General features: G+C 37.3%; 1 protein-coding gene and 1 long non-coding RNA gene across 10 annotated transcripts in view; both read left to right on the top strand.

Annotated features, from left to right (window-relative positions):
• The window catches only part of LOC146404854 (uncharacterized), a 1,116,837-nt gene that overhangs the window by 966,095 nt on the left and 125,893 nt on the right, over window positions 1–24,849 (top strand). The gene's annotated exons all lie outside the window — the stretch shown is intronic.
• Window positions 1–24,849, top strand: part of EML4 (EMAP like 4) — a 150,007-nt gene that overhangs the window by 12,981 nt on the left and 112,177 nt on the right. The window lies entirely within an intron of this gene.

Genomic DNA, 24,849 nt, shown 5'->3' with positions numbered 1-24,849 from the left:
AGTTCCCGTCATGGCTTAGTGGTTAATGAACCCGACTAGTATCCATGAGGATGCAGGTTTGATCCCTGGCACCGTTTAGTGGGTTAAGGATCCAGCGTTGCGTGAGCTGTGGTGTATGTTGCAGAGGCGGCTCAGATCCTGAATTGCTGTGGCTGTGGGGTAGGTTGCTGTGGCTGTGGTGTGTGCCGGCAGCTGTAGCTCCGATTCAACCCCTGGCCTGGGAACCTCCATATGCTGTGGGTGCGGCCCTAAAAAGACAAAATAAAATAAATAAATAAAAAGATTATCTTTTTTTGTTTCTTTTGTTTTTATCTTTTAGGATAAATCTCAGGATCAGTGATGTGTTAGTATGTTAGAGTCAAATTATGCTATGTTATTGTCATATTCCATAATAACGCACGCTTTTCTTTTTAAAATTTTTTCCAGATAATGTACTTTTTCTAACTTTGCAAAGTTGACGTCTTCCTAAATTTGAGATGACTTTCTGTTTTCAAATAAAACTCTATTTAGTTTTGATAGCTGACATTTTTCTTTAAATCATTTTTTTACTCTCGCATATTGGTCTTGAACAACTGCTTACACTGATCATTAAGTGACAGTAGAATGCTGATCTTTAAGTGACACATCAGAGCAAATGAAAAAATTTGTTTTTCTTTGAGCCATTTGTTCCAGAAAAATGTCATAACTGACTTCTGTTTTTGAGTGAGTGGGAGGGGTTTTTTGTTTGTTTTTTAAAAAAACTTTGAAGGATATCCTGTTTTGAGATTAGATAGGGCATAGCCTTTGATTTTCTTTGACTGCTTTGAGTACCTCTTGGCATTCATCTTATGTCTAATCCTCTCCAATTATAATTAGTGTGGATGTGTGTTTGGCACAAACAACATTTTCTTGATTTTTAGGATCTGTTACCTTGGATCATTTGAGATAGGGTATTGGGAAACAAAGTTTAGAGTAAAGAGAATGACAGAGAAAGTATCAATATTTGACTTCTTTTCTTGAAATTTTTGTGAAGGCTCGTGAGTGGAATTTAATGATTATATGCACACTGAAACTTTAGCACTGTAAAACTCCTTGGTTTTTTAGTGCATACTATCCTGGGGCTCAGGTTATAGGTTTGAGTCCCATATGGTCCACTTGTTTTTTCCTGTTTTCCTTTTCAGAAAACACATTCATTAATTTAATAGGTTTTGATTAGCTTCCTTGAATCACGATTTGTGCTAAGTGCAGTGGAAATTGGTGAATGAGACACTCAAAATCCCTACTTTCATGAAGCTTATAATTCTGTGGGGTATTCAGGCAGTATTTATTCAGGAAATATTTATTGAATGCTTGGTATGGGCTCAGCATTCTTCCAGCTATAAACATAGTCCTTATGGAGCTTATGATGTTGGCCTTTAAAATACAGAGTAATAAGAATTGTGATGTTAAAGTATAGAAAGCTTTGGAAACAAAGGAAAAGGCTATCTTAAAGTCCACTATCCAGCCTTTTATGTTATTTCAAGGTATAAGCAGAAAAATAGAGGTCAGGTCACAGTAATCCTCCAGTTCTTGGAAATGGCTTAAAGAAATGACATTTACTTTTTTTTTCCCCTATTCTCATACACCTGAGAAAACTACCAATAAAGCTCACTTTGGTTGCAGTTGAAGCCTTCAGAGAATATTGTCAGCTTTGCCCTCCTGGTGTCATCCTAATTTAAATCAGTGAATTCATTTTAACTTCTGTCCTCTCTCTGTTACCTGTGTAAGTGGTACTTTTCTAAGATACTTGCTTTTTCTGTACCTTTGTTGGAGTATGAGTCCTGTAATTTGGTCTATGGTCTTCAATATTCTTGCTTTAGGAAATAATCATGGATGTAGTAGTTTATAGACTACATTTCAAGAAATAGGTTCCCATGGATAACTTTCTGAAAGAGTGACAAAGCAAAGGCACTAACATTTATTCAGTTATGATTTCAGGAACTGTGTTATATACTTTATATAAATTAACTGTGATAACTAAATGGCAAAAAAAAAAAAATGTTAGTTTCCGTTTTAAAAAATACCCTCAAGAGTAACTTTTAAGTAGATTGAATAAAACTGAACCTGTTATTACAACTCTTTGTATGAGGATGGTGATTACAGTAATTTTCCTGACAGCCTTTTGGTGGCTGAAATGAACTGTTACTCCCAGTACGAAAATCTAATAATGCAGCAAGTATATATTCAGCAAGTGCTGGATGCAAGGAATTTCTTTCATACTGGGAATATATCAGTGAACAAAAGAAACAAAAATTCCTACTGAAACTTATAGGGAAGAGAGATAGATAGTAAACAATTTTCATGACATTATTCACTTTTAGGATCTTATTGACTCCTGCATAAACAGTGAGTCTGCATTGTTACTTACAAACATACTATCTTTTTTTCATAGAATAGATGGTAATGTAGCCTGTGTGGATTTTGGTTGTGTCAGATAAGCTTAGAGAAAAGTAGTTTTGGGGATGCATAAACAGGTAGGTATAGCATTGACAATTGTGCTAAGGCTGCTTTGTTATCATAAATCTTAGTCACTGTATCTGATCATGTGATAGTTTTGGAATAGTATATATACACTTCTTAGATATCCAGTCTCAGATTCTTAATTTGTCTTTTTGTTTCATATTTAAGGTTTTGTTGTTTACTATAGTACTTTTATGTTTGGATGTGTATCTTTCAGTTGTAATATTTTTTCCTTATGGAAAAAATTGTGTTTTTATAAAATCTCCCCCCCCCTCCATGTTAGTTACTATATGTCAGCGTTTATTAACCTGGATTCAAGACCCCTATTGAGTTACTATGGAGAATTCCCAGGATGCTGTGGAGCTCTCCAGACAGCTGTTTGTGGGTGGTGGTAATGGTATAGGCAAACAGTGGGTTGTGTGACCAATATGAGGTCACCTCTTTTACCTTCTGGCCTTCTTTCTTTCCGGACTTTAACACCTACTTTGGTGCTTAAAGAGGTTTGGGCTCTTTTGGTGTGTTCTGAGCAGTTGTTTAGTGGTAGCACCTATAAGATGATGTTAGATGATTTTGGGGTGGGACTCACCGGAGTGTAACTCTGTCACAACAAACAAAAAAGTTGTTTCAGTAGTTTGAAAACCATTGGTGTAGTTTTAAGTGTTCTGACCCACTGTAGGAAATTCTTTTAATGTCTAGAAATTAATGTCTTAGCTTTTTTTTTTTTTTTTTTTTTTTTTTTTTTGTCTTTTTTCCTTTTCTAGGGCCGCACCCAAGGCACATGGAGGTTCCCAGGCTAGGGGTCTAATTGGAGCTGTAGCCACCCACTGGCCTACGCCAGAGCCACAGCAACGCAGGATCCGAGCTGCATCTGCAACCCTCACCATAGCTCACGGCAACACAGAATCTGAGCTGCGTCTTCGACCTACACCACAGCTTGGCAAGGCCCAATCCTTAACCCACTGAGCAAGGCCAGGGATGGAACCCACAACCTCATGGTTCCTAGTTGGATTTGTTAACCACTGAGCCACGACAGGAACTCCATGTCTTAGCATTTGATCTTTCCTACTCTCATTTATTATGCATATGACCACCGGATTATTCTTTCAATACAGTATTTTTGTTGTCACTCCCCAGCTTAAAAACTTTTTGTTGTTTTCAATTTCTGTGTGTTAAACTCTTAGCATGGGCTACGGGGTCCAACTTACTAGCTTAACAGTCTCATCCCTTTTAAGGAATCTAATGTGGATTAAGAGTCTTTCCTTGCCTCATTTCTTGCTACCTTGTTTCTTCTTATGCTATTATTTATTATATTATAGATTACATAAATAAGATATAGAGTGCCGTATACCCTAGGGAAAATTAGGGAATTTGAAAATCAACAGATAAGATAAAGACATTCCTAAAAGTTGTATGAGAAAGTGTCTTTAGAGCAAGGTTTTGAAAATCACTTTCTTTTCCTGCTTATTAATCTGTTCCTGCCTCTCTCATCACTGATATTTAGTGTAACATGGATAAGCCAATCTGCTATTTTGCCAAATCTTCTTTGGGAATTTGGCGTTTTTGTTATCAAGTAAAATGTGTTCTTTTGTTTGGTTTTGGTTTGGGATTTTTTTCTGCATGCGGGAGTTCTGGGGCCAGGGATCAAGCCCAACACACAGCAGTGACCTGAACTACAGCAGTGACAACACTGGATTGATCCTTAACCTGCTGAGCCAGCAGGGAACACCTAAAATGCTTTCTTTTTTGTTGTTTTTGTTAAATCAACTATACTTTCATTAAAAGATTGTTTTAAATGCATCCTTTTTTGGGGAGGGTCTTTTTAGGGGTTCCCAGACTAGGGGTTGAATCAGAGCTGCAGCTGCTGACCTACACCACAGCCACAGCAACTCAGGATCCGAGCCTACACCACTGCTCACAGCAATGCCAGATCCTTAACCCACTGAGCAAGGCCAGGGATAGAACCCAAGTCCTCATGGATACTAGTCGGGTTTGTTAACTGCTCAGCTGCAATGGGAACTCCTTAAATGCATTCTTGATAGCAAATTCTCACGTTTGTTTTTAAAACATTATTGAGCACTCCATTATCATATCTTTTTTGCTTTTTTTAGGGCCGTACCTGCAGCATATGGAATTTCCCAGGCTAGGGTTCAAATTGGAGCTGCAGCTGCTGGCCTGCACCACAGCCACAGCAACGCAGGATCTGAGCCTCACCTGCGACCTACACCACAGCTCACAATGCCAGATTTCCAAAACACTGAGTGAGGCCAGGGCTCAAACCTGCATCCTCATGGACACTAGCTGGTTTTGTTTTGACTGTGTCACAATAGGAATGCCTCCATTATCATATCTTGATTTTAGTGAAAAAGAGCAGAACTAGAGAATAGTTTTGAGATTTAAAATTTTTCAAGTCAGCTTTATTGAGCTCTTCTTTATCTGCAATAATTATGCCAATTTCAAGTGTAATTGAAATATTTATATCATTTATATAGTTGTGTATTCACTACCACAATCAAGATATAGAACATATGTTACCCCTAAAGTTCCTTGCTACTTCTTTGCAGTCAGTCCTTTCCCTCTACCTGCAGTGATTGACAACCACCGATCTGCCTTCTATCCCTATATTTTATCTTTTCTAATATTTTGTATAGCTAGAATCTTACAATGTATGGTCTTTTGTGCTTTTCACTTAGTGTAATAATGCTTTTAAGTTGCATCCATGTTATGGGTTTCAGTAATTTTATGTGAACAGTATAAATGTGTTCATCTTTTTATTGCTGAATAACATCATATGAATATACCACTGTTAGTTTTAACCATTCACCAGATGATGGGCATTTCAGTTGTTAACAGTTTTTTACTATTATGAATACAGCTGTTGTCAGTTTTGGAAAACAGCCCTGCAACCACTAATCGACTTTCGGACTCTATGAATTTTCCTATGTGCTCGTTTTTTAAGAAGTGAGTTGTTTGTCTTATTATTAAATTTTAAGAGTTCTTTGTATACCGTAGGTGCAAGTCCTTTATCAGTTATGTGCTTTGCAAATATTTTCTTCAAATTTGTGACTTAATTTTTCACTTATTTAATAGTTTCTTTTGAAGAGTGAAAGTTTATTTTGATGAAGTCCAGTTTATCAATTTATTAGGATGAAGTTCAATTTTTTTTTCTTTTATAATATATTATGTGTCCCATTTAGAAAGTTTTTGCCTAATCTAAGGTCACAAATATTCTTAAAAAAGAAACCTGTCTTGGAGTTCCCATCGCAGTGCAGCAGAAATGAATCTGACTAGGAACCATGAGGTTGTGGGTTCAATCCCTGGCCTCGCTCAGTGGGTTAAGGATCCGGCGTTGCCGTGAGCTGTGGTGTAGGTCTCAGATTTGGCTCGGATCTGGTGTTGCTATGGCTGTGGCTGGCAGCAACAGCTCCGATTCAACCCCTAGCCTGGGAACCTCCGTATGCTGCAGGTGCGGCCCTAAAAGGACAAAAAAAGACAAAACAAAAACAAACCAAACCTTTCTTTACTCACAACTCTTCTGACGCCAAATGTGTGAATTTTCCACACCAGGCCATTCTGCCACTCTAACTACCTGTAGTTCGTGCAGATTCTACACATTAAGGTTCAGTCCCACAAAACATCTCCCCACTTCAGATACTAGTTACAAGTTCAGACCTCAGGTTCTTCGACTGACCACTTATAAATGGGTCATTCCCAGGTCCCTTCCTTGGTTGATAATTTGCTAGAGTAGCTCACAGAACTCAGGAAAACACTTTGCTTACTAGTACTGGTTTATTATGGACACAGCTCAGAAATTCCCAAATGGAAGAGATGCATTGGACAAGGTACTTAGGAAGGGGGGTTTGGAGCTTCCATGCTCTCTCTGGGCATGTCACCCCTTCCAGTGCCTTGATGCATTCATCAACCCATAAGCTCTCTGAACCTCATCATTTAGGGTTCTCATGAGGGTTCCATTACACAGGCATGACCGATTAAATGGTGGTTGAACTCAATCTCCAGTCCCTCTGCCCTTCCTTTCAGGTGGTTGGTTCCTCTGGCAACTAGCTCCCATCCTCCAAAAGGTACCTCTTGAACGTAAACTCAGGTATGGTTTAGAAGGGCTTTTACTCCTATTACTTAGAAAATTCTACGAGTTTTAGGAGTTCCATGCCAGGAACTTGGGGCAGAAACCAAATATATATTTCTTATGTCGCAATTTCTCTCCTATTATTTTCTCCCAGAAGTTTATAGTTTTTGCTTTTATTTTTAGAACTGTGCTCTTCTTAGAATTGATTTTTACATTTAGAATGAGTTAGGAATCAGGGTTCATTTATTTACACATTGATAATCTTTGTTCCAGCAACATTTGTTGAAAAGATTAGCCCATTTCCATTGAATTACCTTGGCACCCTTGCTGAAAATCAGTTGACCACATATGTGTCAGGCTATTTCTGGACTCTATTCTGTTCCATAGATTGCTATGTTTAGCATTAAGTAAATGCCACATTGTCTTGTTTACTATACTTGAAAAATAATTGAGAGGAAATAAATTTAACTTTAAAACTTTGTAGACTGACAGAAAATCATGTATTTCAATGATCGTTGTTAACATTTCATATTCGCATTTTAGAGTTTATTTTTAAAAATTGCTTTCAAAAACATCTCTTTTTTTGGTTTGTTTTTTGTTTTTTGTCTTTTTTAGGGCCGCACCTGCAGCATATAGAGGTTCCCAGGATAGGGGTCGAATTGGAGCTGTAACTGCCGTCCTATACCACAGCAATGCAGGATCCGAGCCACGTCTTCGACCTACACCACAGCTCACGGTAACGCTGGATCCTTAACCCACTGAGCGAGCCCAGGGATGGAATCCACTACCTCATGGTTCCTAGTCAGATTCGCTTCCACTGCGCCACAACAGGAACTCCCAAGAACATGATCTCTCTTGATTCACTAACAATCTTAGGAGTTAGAGCAAGCATTAATATCCTATAACAAGCTATAATATTTAAGAGGGCTAGTTTGAGATCGTACAGTTAGTGTGATGAAGCAGGAACTAAAGCCCAAATGTTATGCCTTCAAAAATCTAGTATGCTTTCCTACACTGCTTTCATTTGCTAATGTTCTCTTAGGTTGAATATCGAAGAATGTGTTTTATGGAAAATTCAGTCACTCAATTTTTATTTAATTAAAGTATAGAACTATAGGAGAATCCTATAAATAGTTAATCCATTTTCTTGGTCACCAACGTCACAAGACACATTAAAAAGTCAAAATTGGGCTTCATTTTTTTTTTTTTTCCAGTGATGTGTTTTACAACCAGAATAGGTATTTATAGTTTCATCTTAAATTTAGAAATGCAGGAAAAAAGCAACAAGATTTGTTAAATTAAAGCTGAAAAATTCCTTCCAAAGAACGGTTTAAAGAATTGATATTCTTGCCAAAGTGAGAACACGAAAACTTAAATTTTAGACTATGTGAGCATGTGAGGTATCTCTAGTATTCTCTTATGTTGCCAAAGCTTGTTACCTTAAGTCCTTTTCCTCCATAAGCCCCACAACCTCAGATCATAGTTAGGAAATCCTTGCAAGAGTACTGGTAAAAGATAACAATTGGGACCTAGGTAGTAAAAGAAGTGGTAGCATTTGGCATGTATTTTGGAGAGCCTGTCGATGTGCTGATGGATGGATGTTAGGGATGAAGAAAAGGAATGGGAGTTCCCATCGTGGCTCAGCAGTTTACAAACCTGGATAGTACCTGTGAGGATTCAGGTTCAATCCCTGACCTTGCTCAGTGGGTTAAGGATCTGGCATTTCGGTGAGCTGTGGTGTAGGTCACAGAAGCAGCTCGGATCCCGTGTTGCAGTGTTGCAGTGGCCGTGGCATAGACTGGCAGCTGTAGCTCCGATAATGACCCCTAGCCTGGGAACCTCCATATGCCTTGGGTGCAGCCCTAAAAAGAGGAAAGAAAGAAAGAAAAGGAGTGAATAATTATTCTTTGATTACCCACTCCTAGTTTTTTAGCCTGATCAACTGGGTGATGCTGTTTGCTTGGTGTGGGAAAACTTAGATGAATCGGAAGAGTTAGTGGAAGAACAGAAATCAGAAAGAAGCTATTTAAGCCCTTAAAAATATTTTTTTTAGCTTGAAGTTTAGTTTTTATAGAAAGTAGTATCACATCTCAGACTGGGAAGATAGAGACAAGATGAAATTACTTATGGTCTTATCTCCCTAACAGTCATTTAGTGTTTTGGTGTGTGTTTACAGTCTTGTGTAGAAGTTGGCAAACTTTCTATAAAGGCAACTACTCAACTCTGTCATAGAATGAAAGCAGCTACAGACAATATGTGATAGTTGGGTGTGCTTGTATTCCAATAAAATTTTATTTATGGACACTGAAACATGGATTTCAATAAATTTTCACATACTGCAAAATATTCTTGTATTGATTTCCCCCCAGAACATTTAAAAATGTGGAAATTGTTCATAGCTCTTTATCTGCTTTCTATAGATGTGTAAATGTATACAATTTAAGTTTTATTGAAAACCCAAATGATCAAATGTGCTGAATAATCTCAGTAAGCCCTGATAAATGTAAAGTTTACAAAGTGCTTTTTTATTCTTTCAATTCTTAAAATCACTGGGAAATATTTACTGTGCTAAACGTAAAATAAAATATACACGTTACGTATGTATTTGAGGGTGAGATGTACATTACCGTTGGAATTCTCTGTCTCTTACCTCCACTTGTTTATATTGGTTCTTTCCTTAGAAATGAGCTTTCTTTCAGCTGCAGGGGTCACCCTAGTAGCTCTGGAACTGCATTCTCAAAGTTTTGTTCCCTTAGCGCTAGTTTGAAAAATCAAAGGACGGGACTTTGGTCTGTCTTGCTTACCTCCGTTTTTCATCCCACTGCTGATCATTGTATGTAGGAAGGGCAAGGTCCTTCATTGTGTATAGAAGGTTACAGTTCTCCTTTGGAACAGGTGTCTAGAATAATAGAAGGGGTTTGAGTAGTTTCTCAATGAAGAGAAAGGTTAGAGCACACACAAGGCCACGTGGGGGAACTATGAGCTGGACAGCCATTCCAAATCAGGTCTATTACAATCATTGTTTAATTTATGGATTTAATTTTATGTTCTTTTCATTTACTTGTCTGTGTCACACTCACTTCTCTTCACTCTAGTATTCACTGCCACTTAATTGTTTGTTTTATTACTATCTCAAATTGAAATTTTTTTTTTTTTTTTTTGGTCTTTTTGCCATTTTATTGGGCTGCTCTCGCGGCATATGGAGGTTTCCAGGCTAGGGGGTCTGTCTAATCGGAGCTGTAGCCACTGGCCTACGTCAGAGCCACAGCAACTCGGGATCCGAGCCGTGTCTGCAACCTACACCACAGCTCAGGGCAACGCCGGATCCTTAACCCACTGAGCAAGGCCAGGAATCGAACCTGCAACCTCATGGTTCCTAATCGGATTCGTTAACCACTGCGCCATGACGGGAACTCCTCAAAATGAATTTTAAAAATCCCTAGTTTTGATTGTCTCTTAAGAGTCTAGGTCTTTACAGTTTGGGGGGTGGGGGGATGTGCTTGGGCTGTGGGATGGAAATCCTGTGAAATCAGATTGTTATGATCATTATACAACTACAGATGTGATAAATTCATTTGAACAATAAAAAAATTAAAAAAAAAAAAAGAGTCTAGGTCTTTTACCTCAGCGAAAGTTACTCTTTTCTTTTAAAAAGTCTTTATACTCTTGCCGTTTTTTTCCTAACCACTCCAATCCCTCAAATTTCAGTATGCTTTTATGGCAAAGACCTTGGTCCTCTCCTGTTGATTTTATAACAACATGCAGGGTTAGGTGAGAAATAAGTGAGGATCCTTTAGAAACTTACATTAAAATATGAGTGTATTTTACTATCATAGTAGTCTTCCACTGGAATTCAAAAGCCCAGAAAGCAGTTGCTGCTCTCTGAGAGTTTTCAGAATAATTGATTCCACTATCATTTTCAGTTTTCTCCAGTCCTTATCTAGAGAACCTGAGAATCTTACAAAGCTTCGGGGTTTTGCTAATAGAGTAATGATAGGTGAAACCCAGCAGTAGTAGTAAAAGAGCTCTGAGTATGTCTGGGAGGCTGTGGAAATTGACATGTTTTAGCTGGTTGGAACCATTAGCTAAACTTTGGTCTTTAGCTACATCACAGCACGCTTCATGGTAAATACTATAGAATGTGCAGATAGTTTATTCTACTGAAGGAAAAATAAATGAAAGGTGGTTTGGGGATTAAAAAAGAGGGAAAGTATTTAGAGGTCTGTCTGTTGTGTAATTGTTTGAACTGACAGTGGAAAAATTTCTTAGCAAAGAAATTACTGTTGAAATTTTATTTCTTAGGGCCAAACCCAATCTAATGCTATAATGAAGACTAAAACGATTTAAATTCTTTTTAGTTTTTGGCCTTTATTCATCTCAGATTTCTTAAAGGGGTATTTTTATATACTTTGTTTCATTTTTTCATTTTTGTTGTACAAAGTTATTAAATACATTTGTGTTTTTAAATGTCTTGATCTTTATTGTCAGATGGTTGTAAGATTTCCCTTTTACCATTTTTAGGGCAATTCGTGTCTTACTTTAAATCATATTTGTAATGTATTTTTTTTATAACCTGTACATAAAGACATATACAAAAACAGTTATCATAATCCTTTCATTCCTAATGTTAATGACTTAAAATTGGAATACCCTCAATATTTGGTGAAGGAAATCAAGTCCTTTAAAATAAAATTGTACAAAATATATTTTTATATTTTTCAGTTAACATTTTTTCTATTAGATTATATTTTTATTTTAGATTTGTTGTACTTATTTACTCTGATTATAAATCCTTTGTCAGCTATATGTGCTGTTAATATTTCTCTCCACGTTGTAGCTTGCATAGTTGTTTTCTTAATGGTGTCTTGTGATGAGTAGGAATTTTTAAATTTTTGGTGAAGTCTGGTTTGTCATTTGTTCCCTAAGGTTAGTGCTTTTACTTTTAAGTCAATGATGAATGAATTATACTTCAAATTTCTATATGTGGTGTGAGATAATGGATAAAGATTATTTTTTATGAATAGTAATAAAGACCTTGGACCTTGCTTTATTTTGCTAGTAGGTTTGCATATTACATAATAAAATAATTCTTCAATAGTTTCATGGTTAGTTAGATCATTGATTATAGAAAACTGTGCTTCTGAGTTTAGTATTAAAGGTTTATTTATTCCTTTAGGACCCAGTTAACTTGGCCTTGTTTTGTGATCATAGATGTATTTCCAACCTGCTTTAACCATTTGGTAGATTTATATTGTTCTGAATAAGAGGGTATAGGCTAACTCCATTGTGCTACCAGATAAAGCATTAGAGCATATGGCTTACATGATAATTCACTAACTTAATTTTGTGTGAAAGACAGTAAGTACACTATTACACTTTTTAAAACTGCAGTATTCATAGTAATGTAGTGCCTAATGTGGCATGGTCAGTTCTTGTGCCTTACTGAAATAAGCAGAAATACATTAATTCTAGTAAACATTAGGAAATAGTTTTCCAGAGTTGTGCAGAGTGGGAAATGGAGATGTGACACTGTAACGTCCATTTGTTAGGTTTTATGGGTAAATTATGATAATTATAAAAATTTGGAGTTCCCGTCATGGCTCGGCAGAAACGAATCCAACTAGGAACCATGAGGTTGCAGAATAAATCCCTGGCCTTCCTCAGTGGGTTAAGGATCCGGCGTCGCTGTGTGTGAGCTGTGGTGTAGGTCGCAGATGCGGCTCGGATCCCGAGTTGCTGTTGCTCTGGTGTAGGCCAGTGGCTACAACTCCAAATAGACCCCTAGCCTGGGAACCTCCACATGCCGTGGGTGCGGCCTTTAAAAAAGCAAAAAAAAAAAGAAAAGAAAAAAAATTTAAGACAGGAAATTTTTTTTTTCTTTTCTAGGGCCACTCTCGCGGCATGTGGAGTCCCCACGCTAGGGGTCTAATCGGAGCTGTAGCCACTGGCCTACGCCAGAGCCGCAGCAACTCGGGATCCGAGCCCCATCTGTGACCTACACCACAGCTTACAGTAACGCTGGATCCTTAACCCACTGAGGAAGGCCAGAGATCGAACCCGCAACCTCATGGTTCCTAGTCAGATTCATTAACCACTGCGCCACAACAGGAACTCCAAGACAGGAAAATTTTAAATGCAGTTCTATATATACTTGTGTCAATATATAGTGGTATAGTTTTTCCCAGTCATTGGCTTACATTTCTGAGATAGCAGCGTTAAAAACATTAGTTATCTTTTAAGAGACTGAGTTTGAATTATATTACTCTGGTAGGATTTGTGCCAGCCTTTGGTTAATCATTATCTTGTTGATTATGTTTGGTCCAAGATGACTCATTTTTCAAGGCGCTTTATTGCAACATTACATATTTATAACAGGAAGCCTGGACAGAAATGAAGCATCAGGTCATTAGAGATTTTTTTTTTTCCTTTCATCTTTATTGTCCCAAGTATTACTAAAGTTAATTATTTTGCAATACTGAATTCTAGAGACTAGTATTTCATTAACCAAATGTTATAGGATCAGTTATTCCTTTTTCATGGCAGACAGATGTATCTTTAATAATAGTTTAAATATTGATCATACCTCATATCGTACTTTTGACTACTTTTAGATGGAATATTTTATTTTTATTAAGTTGAGTATTATAATTGAGAATTTTGGAATCATTGAGATTTGAGTTAATAAAGATGGTGAATATATTTATCGTTGAGGGCAAATGACCAGTAGATAGGTCAGATGTGAAGGAAGGGGGCCATGTCTGATGGACATAAGTTTTCTGTAGATAGTAGTAGGGGGTGTACTATAGAGACAGCTGTTTAACTGAGTTGAGAGAAAAGGAGGTAAGGATGCCACCTGAAGAATACTATTTTCTCTTTAAGGGAAATAAGGACACCTTCAGAGAGTAAGTATGACGGTAGAAGTGGTAGAGTTGAAAGCTGAAAGAGAGTTGTGAAAGTTTGCAATAGTTATAGAGGCTAATGGGAATGGGAGTTTACTTGAGAAATGTGTACAGACTCAGATGAGTTTAATGGCCATGGATTTCATAGTGGCCTCTGTGGTGTGTATCATCCCCCCCTCCCCCACAGCATGCTGGTAAATGTGGGGGCAAGAGTTGAGAAAGAAGGAGAATGGTGTAAGAAGAAACAGGGACCAAAAATTAAAGGTGTTATAGTGAGAATGGTTGAAAGGGTATATCTTCGGGGTCTAGGCTGGATAGGGCTGATAGGGAGAAAATGGGGGAGCATATCACCAGAAGTTTCCATGAGGCTGAAGAGCAAAATGTGTTGGGGGTGGGGACAATTGTGAAAGAGCTGAAGGATAGGAACTGGTGGTTACAGGTCAAGTCAAGAATTTCAAGATTTCAGATGAGTAACTGTTCTGGGTGATAAAATGGAGAGTAGTCGTAGAGGTCGATTGTTTAGGTGAGTGCTGAGGTAAAGACCTCTGTAGTTGGTTATCTCCTCACTCCTTAGAGGAGAGCAGCTGGGACATTCACATGGACCTGAAAGTACTAGGATGATGATGCCTATAAAGGAAAGTGAAGTAGGGAGACAGGCTTTAAAACCTCTCTGTTAAGTTGGAGAGTGACTGGGAAGTGAGAGTTGGTTGATGATAATGATTAAGGTAGATCGTAATTACAAATAAGGGAGAAAGGTTGTTACAGGAGACTTTTGGAGTAATCATGTGTGCCACAATAGGAAGAAGATAAGAAAATGCTAATATTGCAAAGAAAGGTAGGTGGAATGAGGTCCTGTGTACAGAGTCTGGGGAAGTTTATTCATAAAAGCAGCAGCATTGCACAGGGCATAGTGGTGAAAAGCTTTTGGAAAGGAGGGCATCCTGTCAGGAGAGAGGATGAGTAGGAATGAGAAGGAAGGAACCAGGCCTTACAGAAATCTGAGGTCTGTCATTTACCAGTAAGATGGTGAATGTGTTAGGGAAACCAAACTGATCTGTGTGTTATTGTGGAGACTATTTGCTGTGAGGTGGTAATTAATACATGGTACATCACTTATGCCAGTCTCAAAAAACAATTTTGTATGGTATCATTCCTTAATGAGATGAACAATGGTTGAGTAAATAAGATTGCTAAGGTTGAGAATAGAAATACCAGTACTCCTGCTGTATAGGACAGGGGACTATATCCAGTCATTGTGGAAGATAATATAAGAAAAAGAATGTGTGTGTGTGTGTGTGTTGTAAAAACTGGGTCACTGTAATTGACAGAACATTGTAAATCAACTATAATGAAATTTTTTGAAAAAGAGGATAATATAAAAAAAACACCACTGCTGTGCAGACACGAGCAGGGAAAGTAAGAATTTCAGTGGTAATTACTTACGGCCTTTGCTATACAAGTGGCTACAGACAGCATTCTTTTGTGAATTTAATGTAAATGTTTATATGGATAAATGTTAATTTATGGTTGTCAAGCAAATTAATTCTTTCGTTTAACATATATATTTAATTCTTATTCCCTGGTCATTGAGAGGATCAAAAGCTATGTTTTTTGCTTGAATTCTTTCTAGTTGAAAAGATAGTTTCAGAAATTGTGGCACTAATTCCGATTCATAAACTATTTTTGTAGAGACAGTAATCCTCAAATTCAGCAGTTTGGCTCTAAACATCATACCTGTTCTAAATTCATGCATAAAGGAATGTTTTAACTTTTGGGGGGCATTTTTAGAGTTTTTGCAGACATTCGTATGATAATATAGTCATGGCTTTTATTGAATTTTCGATAGGAGAAAATAATACCTAAGGCAAAGCACAGAAATTTACAGTGCTGTGCAAGGAAGAGATGAGGAAATGGGCAGGAAATGAGGGCCCACCCACAAACTACCACAGCATAGTTTACTACAGGTCTTTGCCACCTCCCATCTTCGTGGATTGCCTGTGCTATTATTCTCCTAGGGATGACCCAGGTAAATGAAGTGATGTGCATACACTAATTGTTGACTGTAACAGCAACTTGGCAGTGGTATTGTTTTTCCCCAAAGTTCCAACCAAGGTGGAGGATGACACTTAAAGTTTGAAGTCCATATAAATAAACTACTTTTAAGCGAAAGATACCTGTACTGATTCCCATCAGTAGAATTGAATCTCTAAAGATTCTGTGACCTGTGCTGATTTTTAGAATGTTTTTCTTGGCTTCATGCCAAGTAGGAATTAAAACTGCGAAAGCCTTCCCATCAAAACCTAGCTTATCTAATTAAATGAATATGTGATTATAATAACTTTTATTGAGCACCACTTTATAGCAAATTCTGTTCCAAATTCTGTACATATATTGATTCTTTTAATCTTCATAATCTTAAGAAAGAGTTAGTGTTATTATCTCTTATTTTATAGATGAGAAAACTAAGGCTTGGGCTGAGTAACTTGCCCAGGGTCACACAGCTAGTCTCAGTATATGTCAGTTTTTATTTTGGTTTATAAAGTTGATCTTAAGACTATTAAACCTTTAAAAACTTGAAATACAAGTTGTAAGTATGATGTGACACTTTCCAGAAACATCATATAAAGGTATAAGTTCTTTTTTTCTTCATTGTTCAATGAACGTAGTTTATCTTTTCATCTATGTTAGTCCATTTTTGTTTGTTACAGGATCTGAAATAAAAATATTTTAAGTCTAAATTATATATAGATTAACTATATAAAAACTATAGCATAGTTTTCTGAACTTGAATGAATTTGGTTTGTTATTATTAAGCAAACCAAATGTATTGACATAGCTGTAATTAAAGTTAATATAACAAAGTTCTTTTTAATATTATATTGTTTTCATAGTACAATGGATGGTAGCATTGCCTATGGAAGCAGTTGTTCAGGGTGACTGTGATGTCTGATATCACTGATTAATGTTGTAAACCCTTTTTAGGTATATTTATCTATGTTTCCAAAGTTTATAACTACCCTGTATTTTATAAAGGCCTTTCTATGTGTTTTGGTGTGAGTTTTAGTTGCCTGGAAATAAAGCAGGAAAAAAATCAGAACAGAGATAATTACTGCACTTTTGTGTCATATGTATAGTAAGAAGAAGGCCTGGACTCCGAACAGTTTGATAAAGATTCCTCTGTAACCATATGATGATGGTAATAATAAAAATATAACATCATCTAATGTGTATATAGTGCTTACTGTGTTTTAGTATAGTGCTAAGTACTTTATATGTGTTTATCCTTTTTAATCTTCACAGTAGTCTTATAGATGCTATTGTCTGTCTTTTAAAAATTTTATAATTCTGAGTTTTTGAGTATTAAATGAAGAAACAAGCTACATAACTAGTGGGATAGACAGATTTTGAATCCAGGTTGGTCTGATTTCAGTGCTGGAAGCTTAATTTCTTGTCTATTCTGCCCTGCAGCGGGAGTTGGCAAATTTTCTGTAAGTGGTTATATGGTAAATATTTTAGGCTTTGTGGGACACATGTTCTCTGGCAGAATTACTCAACTCTGCTGTTTTTTAAGTCAACCAGAGATGGTACTTAAGGGGTGGGATTGTGATAACACTTTACTTATAGTCACTCCATTTCATATAATTTTCATGGGTCCTTAAATACTGTTCTTTGAGGTCATTTTTCAGGTATTTAAAAATGTGAAAAATCATCCTTAGTAAGCTGGCCCTACAAAAGCAGGTGATGGGACCAGATGCGGCTTATGGGCAGTAGTTTGCCAACCCCTGCAGAATAGCTTGCTGTAATTGTTCTTTTCCCCACCAAAGAGAACAGGACAAGTCTTCTTAAGTTCTTCCTCTTTTTTTTTTTTTTTTTTGTCTTTTGTCGTTGTTGTTGCTATTTCTTGGGCCGCTCCCGCGGCATATGGAGGTTCCCAGGCTAGGGGTTGCATCGGAGCTGTAGCCACCGGCCTACGCCAGAGCCATGGCAACGCAGGATCCGAGCCGCGTCTGCAACCTACACCACAGCTCACGGCAACGCCGGATCGTTAACCCACTGAGCAAGGGCAGGGACCGAACCCGCAACCTCATGGTTCCTAGTCAGATTCGTTAACCACTGTGCCATGACGGGAACTCCGTGGACAGGTCTTCTTAACAATTCTTTAGAATAAACTAGTATCGTTAGGTATAGTTACAATTTAGAAATGAATCTAGGTAAATGTTCTTTTGTGCAGGTATTGATGAAACGCTACAATAATGAGACTCTTTAATATTATAATTCTTCTGTTACCATACCATATGCTTTTAGAAATCATAAATATTCAACTCTTAGTCATTCCTATTAAATTGCCATTTCATTCTATAACCTTCAAAAAACTTTAGTTCTAGGCCTTTTCATTTTGTGTATTAGGTGCTAAGGTAATTTGATTCTTCTGTTAAGCAAAAGGGGTGTTGGAAATGTAATGAAGGGTTGTCAAAATAGATGATTCATGCAGAACTTACACAATTGGTGTTTTAGATTACAGTTTGTCATAAACTTGACCTTGCAGAGTGAATTTAGTATAGGTTTGGCTTATGTTCAAAAAAAATAACTTCCAGATGTTATCACTGATAAATGATTCTGAATTAAAATGCTTAATGAAAACTTTCAGTGTTGACACATCAACACTGATAAAATAAAAATCCACTCCTTCACATAATGAAGTTTATCAGCAAAAATTTACATTTTTGTATTTGGTAAGGAAAAAAGATACACTAAAACTAAATTAATTACTGTTTGACCAATAACAGTTATAGGTTCACTGGTGTTAAGTGGCCGTTTATAGGGACTATATGGTTGGTGCTGAGTAAGCTTCCCTGGAATAAACATTCAGTACCTGTGTGATACTAAATTCTGCAATAAACATTCAGTACCTGTGTGATACTAAATTCTGTGTCAGCAGGCATTCAAATGGAGGAATCAAAAGATCTGTTCACACAAAAGGACAGGTTGTTTTTAGGAATTGTCAAGTTGAGTGAATCAGTCAAATTCTAGACAGAAATGGAGAAATTATTTGTATTAATAATACTGTGTCAGAATCATTCAGTGGTTGGCTATTGCCTGTAGTATAACATCCAGTTTTCTTTGGGATAGGATTCAAAGCACTCCATAATTTGGCTGTAATTTTTTTTTTTTTTTGTCTTTTTGCTATTTCTTGGGCCACTCCTGTGGCATATCGTGGTTCCCAGGCTAGGGGTCAAACTGGAGCTGTAACCACTGGCCTACGCCAGAGCCACAGCAACGCGAAATCTGAGCTGCATCTGTGACCTACACCACAGCTCACGGCAATGCCGGATCCTTAACCCACTGAGCAAGGGCAGGGATTGAACCCGCAACCTCATGGTTCCTAGTCGGATTCTTTAACCACTGCGCCACGACGGGAACTCCTGTAACCTTTCTTTCCAGCCTTGATTGGCATTCTGCAGTATTAAGAGACTGTGTAGTCAATTTGTTACTCACTTGTCCACAGATATTCTCTCACTTTGGAATTTTCTTTTTTTTTTTTGCCTCACCAGGCTTTGTTTAGACCTCAAGACCTGAATTGAATCTCTTTTTTTTCAGTAGGACCACTTTGTTCATCATGATCTTTTTTCCCTCTAAATTTCAGCACTTACTGCCTCTGTCAGAAATTGACAGTTACTGCTTTGTGAAATTTCTTATAAAATAATTATGTGTTTACTTTGTCATCTCAGCCAGATGGAAAACTCCTTGAGGATAGAGATATCTCGTATGTTTTTCTATGGATTTTAGAACTTGGGAGAAAGGTAAAAACTTCATGAATTCCATGTTTTTGAGTATGAATTTTTTATTTTTTTTATTTTTTTTTTTTTTTGGTCTTTTTGCCTTTTCTAGGGCCGATCCCACAGCATATGGAGGTTCCCAGGCTAGGGGTCGAATCGGAGCTGTAGTCGCTGGCCTATGCCAGAGCCACAGCAACGCAGGATCTGAGCTGTGTCTGCAGCCTACACCACAGCTCACGGCAACACTGGATCCTCAACCCACTGAGCAAGGCCAGAGATTGAACCCGCAACCTCATGGTTCCTAGTCGGATTCGTTAACCACTGAGCCATGACGGGAACTCCGAGTATGAATTATTTTTAATGCATTATAAGGAGTTCCCTGGTGGTGTGGCTGTTAAGGATCCAGTGTTGTCACTGCTGTGGCGTGGGTTGGATCCCTGGCCCAGGAACTTCTGCTTGCCATGGGTGCAGCCAAAAAAAAAATCCTCTAAAATGCATTATTTCTCCTTTCTTTTTCTTTAACTTTTTCCAAATATATGGAAAAGTTATAACAATAGTACAAAAAAAATGTTCTTAGATCCACAATTGTTAACATTTTGCCATGTATGCTTTATCACTCTTTCTCTACATACATTTTTTTCCTGCCGAGCCATTTGAAAGTTGAAAATATTATGCACCTTTATCCCTAAATACCACAATGTACATTTCCTAAGAATAAAGGCATTACTTATACAGCCAGAGTATAATGACCAAAATCAGGAAATGTTTACACAATACTAGCTTTAAATCTGTAGCCATTATTTATATTTCATAGATTTGTTCCATGTAGCATTTCCCCTCCCCCGTTCTCGTCCAGGATCATGCATTGCATTAAATTTTTCTATTTCTTTAATCTTCTTTCTTTCTTTAATCTGAGACTGGACATTTTGGAGTCCTTTTTTTTTTTTTTAATGACATTAACATTTTTGAAAATCACCAGCCATTTATGTTGTCGTATGTCTCTCATTTGGCGTTTGTCTGATGATTCATCATGATATGATTTAGGATATGCATTTTTGGCACATGTGTACTCTATAAGTGATGTCGTGTCCTTAAAGTGCCTCATATAAGGAGGCATATGGTAGATGTTTGTTCTGTTACTTGTGATGTTGTCTTTGAATACTTAGTTAAAGTGGTTCTTATTCTTCTTAATAGAGCCTAAGTGCTCTCCTATAGTGGAGCTAGTTAATATAAGAAATAGTTGAGGGCATTACCTGCATTAACTTGAAAAGTGTCAATTTCTGTTTAACTTGATGAATAATAAAATTTCAGTCATCACAGTGAATTGTAATAGTTGCTGGTGAATTCAAATAGCACAGTGATCAAGACAGACCTGATTTATCCAAACACATAGTAAAGATTACTCTAAAGCTATCATTAAAAAAATTGTGTCTTTGGAGTTCCCTGGTGGTGTAGCTATTAAGAATTCAGCATTGTCACTGCTGTGGGATAGGTTCAGTTCCTGGCCCCGGAACTTTTGTGTGTCACAGGGGCGGCCAAAAAAAGTGTGGTATTGGTAGTAGAATAACAGGAAAAAATATTTTTAAAAACAGACTCAAATATATAAAGTATTTGACTTACAATGAAGGTGACACTTCACTTTAGTAAGGAAGAGGATGGATTTGTTAATGAAATATATTTGGGAAAAATAGTTAAAACTGTTATTTTTCTGTCACATTCAGTTGCAAAAACCCAGAATCTTCTCTCATTAGTTTGAGCAGAAAGGAATTTATTAAATGGTATTAAATGGCTTACAGAATCATTAAGAGGACCAAAAAAAAGAGAAAAGGACTATAGGCTATATTTCCGGGAATTAAAAAAAAAGCTTGAGTTCAGATTTTTTTGTAGATCAAAAATGGTCGCATATTGTTTCATATTATTCTATCTAATAGTTCTGGATTTGTTTGTTTGTCTTTTTAGGGCCACACCCGTGGCACATGGAGGTTCCCAGGCTAGGGGTCAAATCGGAGCTGTAGCCTCCAGCCTATGCCAGAGCCACAGCAACGCGGGATCTGAGCTGCATCTGCAGCCTACACCACAGCTCATGGCAACACCGGATCCTTAACCCACTGAGCAAGGCCAGGGGTCGAACCCACAACCTCATGGTTCCTAGTCAGATTCGTTAACCACTGAGCCACAATGGGAACCCCATGGGGGTTTTTTGTTTTTGTTTTTTAATTTTTTATGACAGTTGATTTACAGGGATTGTAGTGGTTTTGTTGATTTTAATTTCTTAATGAAAATTTCTAATTTATTGCATTTTGTACTTAGAGTAAAATATAGTGTTTGAGATTTCAACTAGTATATATTTAAAGTCACCTTTAATAAATTAAATATTAGTCTTCTAAGTTTACCTTTCAATATCCATTTAAAAATTTTATTTAACTTCTTCAGCATTTTAAAGAGAAGGAAGGGAGGGGAGTTCCTGTTGTGGCTCAGTAGTTAACGAATCCGACTAGGAACCATGAGGTTGTGGATTCGATCCCTGGCTTCGCTCAGTGGCTTAAGGCTCCAGCGTTGCTGTGAGCTGTGGTATAGGTCACAGAGGTGTCTTGGATCTGGCGTTGCTGTGGCTCTAGCATAGGCTGGCGGCTACAGTTCCAATTAGACCCCTAGCCTGGGAACCTCCATATGCCATGGCTGTGGCCCTGGAAAAAGACAGAAAGACAAAAATAAATAAATAAATAAAGAGAAGGGAAATATATCAAAAATATAGACTGTGCAGTAGGTGTTTTTAGCTATGTAAGTTTTATCACAAGAAATCAGAATGTTTTATAAATGTTTGAGACTCTTTTGGGCAGTCATTTTTAGAAAGCTTCTCTTCCGCAACAGGTCACTGCTAAAATTCTATCTTAATTTTCCTCTCATTAGCAATTTTTTCTATCCATTTTACAGATATATCAACATGACATTGATAGATACATTTACTGTATGTATATTATTTGGCCCCATAGGAAGGCAGAATATGATTCCTTTCATGCATTTCTGTATCTTCATAACATTTTCCATTGTTTCTTCTAGGGCCACATTGTAGAATGATCAGGGCTTGGGAATAAGAAAGCACATCTGCAGATATTTTAAAACTAGCTAATAAAGAAAGAGGCTTTGACAGTATTGTTTAGTAGTAAAGCACAGGAATAGGAGTTTGGAGGCCTGTGTTCTAGTGTGGGTTCTGTCCTATGTTATGTAACATTGGAAATCAGTTTCTGCCTTCTCAGTGGTTTATGTGATCTCTAAGCCACCTTCTATAATTATATCATTTTGTACCATGGTTCTGTAAATGAATGAGCATAGTAGTGCAAAGTATTAAGAATAAAGTGTTGGAATACCTCTGCTTCAGGTGTAACAAAGTTAAGTTTTTATAGCTTTGTCCCCTCCCCTTAACATAAGGTTTTAATTGAAATATAGCATATATACAGAAAAAGCACACGGATCATAACAACACAGAACATTACCAGAATCCCAGAAGCCCTTTGGCGACCCCCAGTCCCTCTTCTTCCTCCCCTGTCTAAGAATAACTGCTATCTTGACTTCTGACACCATAGACTAATTTTGGCTATTCTTAAAATTATTCAGTATGGCTTCCTGTGTCTGGCTTCTTTTCCTCAGCATTACATTTGCAAGATAAGAAGAGTTGTAGTTTAATCCATTTTCCTTAAAAAAAAAAAAAAAAGATTTTTTTTAATAGCGGTATAGTTGATTCACCATACTAAGTAATTTTCAGGTGTATCATAACATAGTAGTTCATTTTCATTGTTGTGTGGAGTTCTTTGTTTAAACATACAGCTGATTTATCAAATCTTCTGTTGGACTAATCTTACAAAAATGAACTACATTAAGGTTAAGAACTTCTGGAGTTCCTGCTGTGGCACAGTGGGTTAAGGATCCCACATTGTCTCTGGTGGCTTGGATTGCTGCTGAGGTACGAGTTTGATCCCCAGTCTGGCGCAGTAGGTTAAGGATTTGACATTGCCACAGCTGTGGTGTAAGTTGCAGCTGCGGCTTAGATTCACTCCTTGGCCCAGGAACTTCCATATGCTGTGAGTGAGGCAAAAAATAAAACAAAGCACAAAAACAGTTAAGAACTGATTGTTTTTTCAATCTTTAATCTTTACAATTTATACTTTTATGTTCTGTTTAAATGAGCCTTCAAGGAGTTCCCGTCGTGGCGCAGTGGTTAACGAATCTGACTAGGAACCATGAGGTTGCCGGTTCGGTCCCTGCCCTTGCTCAGTGGGTTAACGATCCGGCGTTGCCGTGAGCTGTGGTGTAGGTTGCAGACGCGGCTCGGATCCTGCGTTGCTGTGGCTCTGGCGTAGGCCGGTGGCTACAGCTCCGATTCAACCCCTGCCCTGGGAACCTCCATATGCCGCGGGAGCGGCCCAAGAAATAGCAACAACAACAACAAAAGACAAAAAGACAAAAAAAATTAAAAAATAAAAAAAATAAATGAGCCTTTAAGTTACAAATGAGTGCTTCTAGTTAAAAAGTAGTTTAATGTCTCCTTTTTTGCTTTTTCACAGCAGCCATTTGAATCTTGCTCTGCTGCCTTAACAGGAAGAAAGGAATAGTTTATGGATCATACCTGCGTCCTCATGGATGCTAGTCAGATTTGTTAACCACTGAGCCACAACGGAAACTCCAAATAGCAAAAATTTTACCTAAAACATTTGCTATTCTCTAACTATCACTCAATATGTAAAAATGTAATGGTTTATAAATGGCCTGCTATTTGTTGCTTAGCTGAGCTTTTATTATACAGTGAATGGGGTTTGTATATAAGAATAGGCTAGGCAGTGATATTTCTCTTTTTTTCTTTTTTTAAAATTAAAGTATAGTAGATTGAGAATATTGTTTGTCAGCAATATTTCACCCTTTACCTTTTTATTCTCACCTGCTTACCCTAGAGTTTTATTTTTTCAGTACATTGAGAAAGGGTTGTTTTATAAAAATGAAGGGTTTGGTCTAAATATTTACTCTTTAAGGTACCTTATTATATATTCTGGCTTTTAAAAAGCACCCCTCAAAACTTAGCACCTTAAAACAGCAGTCACGTTGTTATATATTACATTATTGTGGATCACAAATTTGGGCAGAACTTAATTAGGCAGTATTTCTACATTAAGGTCACTCAGTGATATTCGACTAGAAGGTTAGACAGTTTCATTTACATGTCTGGTACATGTCTGAATGGCTGGCATGCTGGGCCCTAGCTGAGACTGTCAAACTGAGCACGTATTTGAGGCTTTTCTGGCATGGTGTCTCAGACTAGTCTGACTTCTTAAATGGCAGTTCAGTACTCCTAAAGAAAGAAACCAGAGTCTTAGAATATGCCGTGCTTATTAACATCTAGTCTTCAAAGTTATGCAACTTATGTTGGTCAAAAAGCAAGTCACAGGGCCAGCCCAGATTCAAAGACTATACAAGGGTGTAGATACTGGGAGGTGTGGTTACTGAAGGCATCGCTTTTGGAGACTAAACTATAGAATCTAAGAATCTATAATTGTACACAGTATATAGAAAACTTATCTTTTTAAACAGAATGGTATTCAAATCCTATAACCTAAACTAATTT

The sequence above is a fragment of the Sus scrofa genome, chromosome 3 (assembly GCF_054392235.1).
Source record: "Sus scrofa isolate SSC_HxYL_T2T_F1_AM1 chromosome 3, Sscrofa_HxYL_maternal_Yorkshire_Landrace_v2.0, whole genome shotgun sequence".
Lineage (NCBI taxonomy): Eukaryota > Metazoa > Chordata > Mammalia > Artiodactyla > Suidae > Sus > Sus scrofa.
The sequence above is the reverse complement of the archived record's forward strand: the minus strand, read 5'-3'. Positions and strand labels throughout refer to the sequence as shown.